This window comes from Engystomops pustulosus, chromosome 1 (assembly GCF_040894005.1).
Source record: "Engystomops pustulosus chromosome 1, aEngPut4.maternal, whole genome shotgun sequence".
Lineage (NCBI taxonomy): Eukaryota > Metazoa > Chordata > Amphibia > Anura > Leptodactylidae > Engystomops > Engystomops pustulosus.
Genome location: NC_092411.1, coordinates 147,107,719 through 147,116,272, shown reverse-complemented (window position 1 = coordinate 147,116,272; position 8,554 = coordinate 147,107,719).

Here is an 8,554-nt window from a genome sequence, read left to right as displayed (position 1 = left end):
TTGCCTTATCTCTCTGCAGTTACTTGTTTCCATGTGTGTGTATATAAGTTCCTGAGACATCAGCAGCCATTACAGTCAGTTTTTTTCTTCTAGCAGGTGGAAGGAGCTTGTTTCTGAAAAACTGTGCTCCTAATAAAATATTATAATCTATAATTGGGCCAAACCCAGGGCTCAATGTCATTGACCATTTACAGAACTGTTGGTTCTTATGTACAGAGAAAAGACATAGTTGCTCTAGCAATGGACGAGACGACCTAATCTTCAATAAAGGTTTTAAGTTCATCCATCTGACAATTTGTAGAAACACATGTTACATCTTCTAGCTGGCATATCCTCAGTAGGTTTTGCCTTGCTTTTTTCTTGCTTCTCCTCTTTGCCTTTCCCTTTATCACCATCGTTTTCCTGTGAAAAGCAGGAAAGCTTACTTGGCTCTAATGGTGGAATACATATAGAGCCTACAGCACCCAACATACCTGGAGGTGGAGGGGTGCCAAGTCTGCCTAATCAGTAGCCATAACTGGGACGACAATATAAATATGATACCAGTTGATCAAGTCCTCAGATCAACATGACAGTACAAAAACCTGCTTTAAATACATGTCCCAGGCTGCTGGATGCGTTTCTCAGACGCACCGAGTAGACGTGTGTCACTTCCGTTTGGGGCCGGTAGTCGTCATTCCGCCAACCCAGAGGTGGAACGCATGCATTCCAAGCGTACGACCACTTCCATTAACCGCGCAAAAAGATGGATACTTGTTAAACAAGGAGGGAGCATAGCACTGACCGAGCGCCTGCCCAGACAGGAATTGATCTCCAAGAGACCGCATGCCAGGTAAACTTCATCCCCCCCGTCCCACCTCCTTACTAGGAGGATGAGAGGAAGAGGAACCTCCCCTCATCTGACCCAATGTTGTGACAGGGAGACACTGGCAGGCGGATGCTGGGAGGAGCATTTAACTTCTCTTCTTCCTGTCCCCACAGAGGTAAAGCAGCATCCTCCAAGTAAGCCGTCATGGATGACGACCTGGAAACAGTGATTAATCTGGCGTAGCAGGGAACGGTCTATTTCTACTTTGCACTGGCTAAACACTGAGAGCCACTGAGAAACAAATGTTTCAATGCAGGCAGCCTGACAAGGCTCCAGACCCTACCTTTGACTTTGTGGATTGCATATATACGGACTGCTATCTTTGAATTCTTCCTTACTTTTCCCCTCTGTATGGAGAGGGATCACCCTATGAGCCTACTACATTTAGCCTTTATCTCTTTAAGACACATATTTACGTTGGGCATCTTTAAAGTCATATGCAAATGAAAAGAGCTAAAGAGAGTGCATCATATAATTCACTCATTCATATACCCATACCTTCCTGTGTCATACTGTAATAGATGCAGTATAATAACAGGACTGAGAGCCTTAGAGAGGTGTCATGATTTGTGCTACCATGATGACGTCCGTGCTACTCTGATGGTTAGGTAACGGGATTCAGATAATGGTAGGTGTCTGCTGTAGAATATAGCTGACACCTGCCATGTATGGAAAGGGATCGGTTTAGGGTTACTTAATGTACATAATACATCAATCCCTATACATATTTCTAGTCAATAAATCAGATAAACAGGAAAAGACACAGGAGAAACCAATCACAGTGCAGCTTTCATATTCAAGCAGCCACCTGCCTCAATTTTACTTAAAGGGGTATTCCAGGAATATGAACATCTGCCATAAAAACCCATGCTGCTATAAATAAATGAATACAACAATACTCAATGTCATTAGTCACAAAATGGAGCTTAAATAGTTTGATTTTATGATTTATAAAATTTATAACCTCTCTAAAGTAGGTGGAGTTATCACTAAGATGGCCACCACTGGAAACTACAAGTTCCATCATCCTTTAGTTTTCAGTAACTCCTCCTACCTCTTATGCTTTGCTCCCAGTGATGAAGTAACAGACTGTACTGATCTGTTACCATAGTAATGATGTGTAACTGCCATCCCTGCACATAACCACAACACTGCCCATACTGGATGCACTGCAACCAACCGACTACAGCCAAACATAGTGCTGATCACATGACATACCCAGGCAGGTGCAGGACATGTGATGTGGACATGTGACCAGCGGCCATCTTCTGTCCTGTGTCTGTTCTGCAACGGACCGCGCGGAGGAAATTAACGGACTGATTAAAGGGCCAGTAGCATTTTAATTCTTCATTACAGTCTATGTCAACAGCATTTTCTGCTAAGGGGAGCAAAATTTTAAATAACAACTAATTACATATTAGCTTATATTTTAAGTACCCATTTGTATGTGAAATATGCTGATTCCTGCAATACCCCTTTAAAGGAAATCTACTATCAAAATTCATCATGATAAAACAGAGACACCTACATATCCAGGCACCATGCCTGTGGTAATCTTCTTATTTTTTCTTATCTTCCTTCTCCTTTTCTTATCTTCCTATAAAAGTCAACTTGTATAACTATTCTAATGAGCCTGAAGGGTGGGTGTAACCTAAGCTCACTGTGACATCCATCCTATGGATCCATCCCCATTTTGCTACCTTGAAAGGCAGCCCCCTTAACACCAAGTATGACCTACAAGAAGTCTAAAAACATGATGTGGGATTTGGCCAAACCAGTACAGGCGGCCCCCTACTTAAGGACACCTGACTTACAGACAACCCACAGTTACAGACAGACCTCTCTGACCTCTTGTGAAGCTTTCTGAATGCTTTACTATAGTCCCAGATTGCAATAATCAGCTGAAAGGTGTCTGTAATTAAGCTTTGCCCCAATTGTCAATGGGGCAAAAAAAATTTTTGTCTGGATCTACAGTTATAAAATATAGTTTCGACTTGTATACAAATTCAACTTAAGAACAAACCTCCGGACCCTATCTTGTACTTAACCGGGGACTGCCTGTATATCTATTCCAAAAGGAACAGACTCCCAATAGGTTGAAAACTGTCAATATACACTAAAAGAGGTTGTTCACAAATAAGAAACTTTACAATGGTAATAACAATGCCCTAATATGGTCATCCATATTCTACTCTCCATTGTAAGGTTACTTAACCCATCAAAATCCGCTTTTGGGAACATTCTGTTATAGCTTGTAGAAGATAGACCAAAAAAAACACAAATAGCTTAGTCATTAAGGTGCAAAATAGTTGCGGTAGTAAGAGGTTAAAGGTTAAATAGGAAAACAAGATAGTGAGCCCCACCAAGGAACACAGGCTGCTCTGAATTCGGGTTTTTCATGCATGAAATATTGTGTAATAAGATGTTTCCGTATAAAAAAAATGGCAAATAAATAACTGCAAAGGTGCATCTTCAGTTTGGTTGACATTGGCAAAATGTTTTGGTTTGAGTCTACAACATAACCTTCTATTTATATCAGCTTAGCTAGATAATTTTCAGTCTGCCAAAATGGTATTAATAGGAACATTCGTAACCTGAAATTCAATCTGTTTTCAACGGTCTCCTTCCTCTAAGTGTAAATAAAACTGAGTAGAAAGTGTAGTGCAACAGAGAAAAAACCATAAAAGAGTTGTCTCACATACCCATGTGGAGGCGATCTTGAGGTGGTGGAAGGCTGTTTGGGAGTGCTCAGCGTCTTGGTGGCTTGTATATCCAAACGAAAAAATGGGGAGGTAGACGTGGCACATCCGATAAAAAAAATTATTCTTCTCACATTAAAAGAATTGTACGGTGTATATGTAGGCGAGCCACCTACGCGTTATTTGCTTAGAAGCCTCAACGATGCATACAATGTCTTTTCCGAACTGAATTGGACATGACGTCAACAAGTCATCAGATGTATGTAGGTGATTTACCGTATATTCCGGCGTATAAGACGACTTTTGAAGACAGAAAAATCTTCTGTCTTCTCTGGGGTCGTCTTATGCGCCGGTAATCCCGACCGCCCGCCGTGTATTCACGGTGGCGGTCAGGTCCCGGTGCATGGAGAGGGCTCACGGGCTGAGCCCTCTCCATAGCCGGTAAGTCTTTGCTGCATATTGCAGCAAAGGCTTACCGGTAACACCCGCGATCGGTGCTAGCACCGATCCCGGGTGTTTTCACAGCGATGGCTGCCGGCAGCCTCAAAAAGCTGCCAGCATCCTCAAAAAGACATCAGGGCGCATACTCGCCCTCTGTTGGCCCCGATGTCTGCACGGCTCGTCTTCAGTCTTCCGCGCCGTCTTCTGCTGGGCGCCGCCATGTTTTTCCCAGCAGCGGCGCGTCATACTAGGCGCCTGCTGGGGAAGATCAATGGCGGCGCCCAGCAGAAGAAAGAAGACGGCGCGGAAGACTGAAGACGAGCCGCGCAGACATCGGGGGAGCAGCGCAGCACATCGAGGCCACCGGAGGGCGAGTATATCATTTTTTATTTTATTTTTTTTTTAATGCTGGGCTGTGCTGTATACTACTGGGGGAAGTGCTGTATACTACTGGGGGCAGTGCTGTAATGGTAATGTTGTTGTTGTATGCCTTATGTTTATGAGCGACAGTTTTCCTGCTATATACCTGCATGTCATAAGAATTTAAATTAAAAAAGGAGCATGTTAAATTCAAATGTTTTTTTTAAAATTTTTACCGGTGTTTTGTATGTGTTGGAAAAGGGGTAGTCTTATACGGCGAATATATCTTAAACTCTATATTTTAAACAGGAAAGTAGGGGGGTCGTCTTATACACCAGGTCGTCTTATACGCCGGAATATACGGTAAATGATTTGTAGCAATTTGTTTTTAACTTTCACCATGAGTAAGGCTTAGGAACAAGCCGAAACGCGTAGGTGGCTCGCCTACATATACACCGTACAATTCTTTTAATGTAAGAAGAATAAAAGCTAAATTTTTATTGGATGTGCCACGTCTACCTCCCCTTTTTTTCGTGTAGTGCAACAGATTTTAACAAGATAGAAAATAATGAACAAAAAAAAATCTAAAGAAAAAACCTTGCCCAAACTGTTGTCTGCTGTTTGCCTGAGAATATAAATATTATATATTAAAATGACAATAGCCAAAAGAAAAAGATTCTGAGCACTGTGTTAGCCAATGGTTAGAGGCATAAAAAAACTGCCTGATTTCCACCCCCCTCTTTTCTGGCACACATTTTGCCCCACATACCATATATTCTGCTTGGATTTTGTCTGGAATGTAGTGCATGCTTTTTTCCACCATCAGGCAATGCGGTGACTGAAAAAAAGTTATTTATTGTTTAAAAAATGGCAATGGAAGAGGGGAGACACTATCTCTTAGACACAATGAGGGGTTGTCAACACTAGGAGGTATCTCTGGAACCTATAGGAGGCCTTTAAAGTGGATTTCCAATTAACCTGGAAACCAATGTCCGGCAGGAATGGGGACTGGCCTGGAACTTGGCAATCACATAAGGTTGGTAGATGCTGTCAACAATGTCCTTCAGGCCAAAGGTGTCAACAGGGCACTGGAGGATAATGTTGCAGGAAGATCAAGCTACAGAGGGGCAAGTACCATTTTTACATTTTTATTTATTTTTCCCTTGTTACTGGCAGCCAGGAAATTTCAGGTGAACTACAAAACCCCTTTAAATATGTTCTGCAGAGAATGTTTATTAAAACCAACACGCCTCATGAAAAAGAGGGCATTCAAGGTGACTTTACTTCTGGCTTGATTTCATTCCCTGGAGATTTCTTATAATCTCAGATTACTCACAGTAAATTGAGCTCCAGGTCCAAAACCATGGAATCTCCCACTCCAATTAAACCACATTGCCAAAACACATCCTCAGAAAAAGAATAATAAAATATTACTAGGCTCTAAATAATATGGATAATAATGATAATAATATGGAGGCAGCAGTGGAAATGCTGATAAGTCAAATGGATGCAGCTTCAAAGCATGGTGAAGTACTTATCATGAGGGACTTAAATTACCCCAATATTGACTGCAGGTCCATCAAAAGGCAGCAAGTTTTTGTCAACAAGACAATTACCTGTCGCAACTAGTCAGGAGCCAACAAGAGGGGGGGGTACTGCTGGACCTTATCCTAACCAACAGACCTGACGGTATCAAAATTACAGGTTGGGGATAACCTGGGTAATAGTGATCATCATATCATTGATTTTGTATTACGCTTTACTAAGAGCGTTAGTGAAGGGGCAACCAACACTCCAAACTTCAGGAGCGCAAATTTTCAACAGCTAAGGGAAGACCTTGTAGGCATCTGGGACAATTTTCTCAAAGACAAAAGCATACAAAAAAATGGGACTCTTTCACATGTATTCTAAAAAAGGCCTGTGAGAAACACATACCATATGGGAAAAAGCAAGAGAAACAAGAAAAAAAACAAATGTAGTTAACTGGTCTTGTAAGGAGAGCAAAATAAATCCTGTAAAAAGCATATAAAGGCCGCGAAAATAGAGACAGAAAGTATATAAATGATAAGAAACTAAAAACGGAGAGTGTGGGACCTCTGAGGAATAACATGGGGTCATGGTGGAAGGAGATGAGGAAAAGGCCAATCTACTGAATGTCGCCTTCTCAACTGTCTTTACCCAGGAAAATCCCCTGGTGGAAGACACAATGAGGAATGATGTAAATTCTCTTTGGAATGTCAACAGTTTAACCCAGGAAGAGGTACCGCGCCGCCTCACAACCACTAAGATAGATAAATCACCGGGGCCAGATGGCATACGCCTCCGGGTTCTGCATGAATTATGTACCGTGATAGACAGAACATTATTTTCAATATTTGAAGATTCACTGAGGACTGGTTATGTTTCACAGGACTGGCACATAGCAAATGTAGTACCAATATACAAAAAAGGATGAGGAAGTACGTTTCAGACTGGATCTGGGGGCCCCTGTGGATGTTGTATATCTGGACTTTTGAAAGGCATTTGACACCATGCCACATAAAAGGTTGATACATAAAATTAGATGCTGGGACTTGGGGAAAATCTGTGTAATCCTCATTAATGGCACATTCTCAGATTGGGTTGACGTTACCAGTGGAGTACCACAGGGGTCAGTTTTGGGGCCACTTATGCACTTGCGCCATGAAAACAAAAAGTATAATTATGTTCTAAAAAGTCAATTACTTGGTAAAACTGCTGCTGAAATAGACTTGGGGGTATTGGTGGATGGTAAACTTAATTTTAGTAACCAGAGCCAGGCGGCTGCTGCTAAAGCAAATAAAATTATTGAATGTATCAAGAGAGGAATAGATTCTCATGATAAGGACATAGTTTTGCCCTAATACAAATCACTAGTCAGACCACACATGGAATATTGTGTACAGTTTGGGGGAAGATTATTAAAAGTACACAGGAACTGGATTTTTATCTGCAGCTTGCATTTCCAACTATGTTTTTAATGGTCCTTATTCCCGGTCCTGTAGCTCAGAAAGCCATAAGCCTGATGTGATCTAAAATATTTGGTGCTTATTTACTTAGGCGTCACTGGAGTTCACCAAAAGTGCATTGTCTGACGGTAATGCACTGTGCCGCGATTCACGAAGATCTTGCGCCAGATATCCTGCATGTGTGGCTTCCTCGTTCAGGTCTGACAGAGTTCACCATCTTTTTACTGGTACATGAAAATGCTTGGGCTTACGACACAATATGAAAGTTAAATCAGTCGGATTGTCCAATGGCACCCCCTCGCCCATTTGTGTTGCATGGAAGCCAGCGCAGCTGTGCCAAAAAACAATTGCATGCGCCAAATCCCAGTGCAGACATCTGTTAAATACTTGTCCAAGCCGTGCAATCCCTGAAAAAGGTGAACAGTCCGACGATAGTGTGCTCTGCGACCCTTAGTAAATGAACCCCATTATCTTTAATATAACATCAGCAGAATATTTCTAGGTGCTAAAAACACAGAAGACAGGGGCTACTGCTGTGACACAAATACTGCAACAACTAAATTTGACTCATTTCTTGTGAAAATAAGGTGAGAAGAGTTATTTTTTATAGATAAACAGGCGAGAACTCAAAGAATCAACCTGCAGTCCCAGGAGACTCAAGAAATGCTGCTCTCGGTGCCATTTTAAAGCAACACATTCTTGATTGCTTGGGACTGTAGGAAGAGGTAGAACATGTGGAAAATGGAGGATTATCTTTAGATCTCCTGTAGGCCCCACATTTCTTCCTGGACCATAGCGAGATGCTACAACATTAGTCAAAATTTGCCCTTCTTCTTTCAAATGTCAAGAGGCCAATATGAACGAAAGTTGTGGTAGAACAGGTAGCAATAAATAACTACTTAAATTGCCGTGCTGGCACTTTGCAATAAATAAGTGGGTTTGGTTGTAGTTTGGGCACCCGGTCTCTACTATATCCACAGTATAGGGTTAAAGGTGCTGATTGGTGGTGGCCCCAAGAATCAATAGTCCAGTTGCTGGGGAAAACATGATTTTCCATTTCAGTGGCTGGACATCCCCTGTTGACATATTATGTGTCTACATTCTGCATGTAATTATTAGACACAATATCACAATTATAGTTAACTTATATATCGTTAGGAAATCCCATACAGAATGAAGCAGCAACAGGTTCCTTTCCT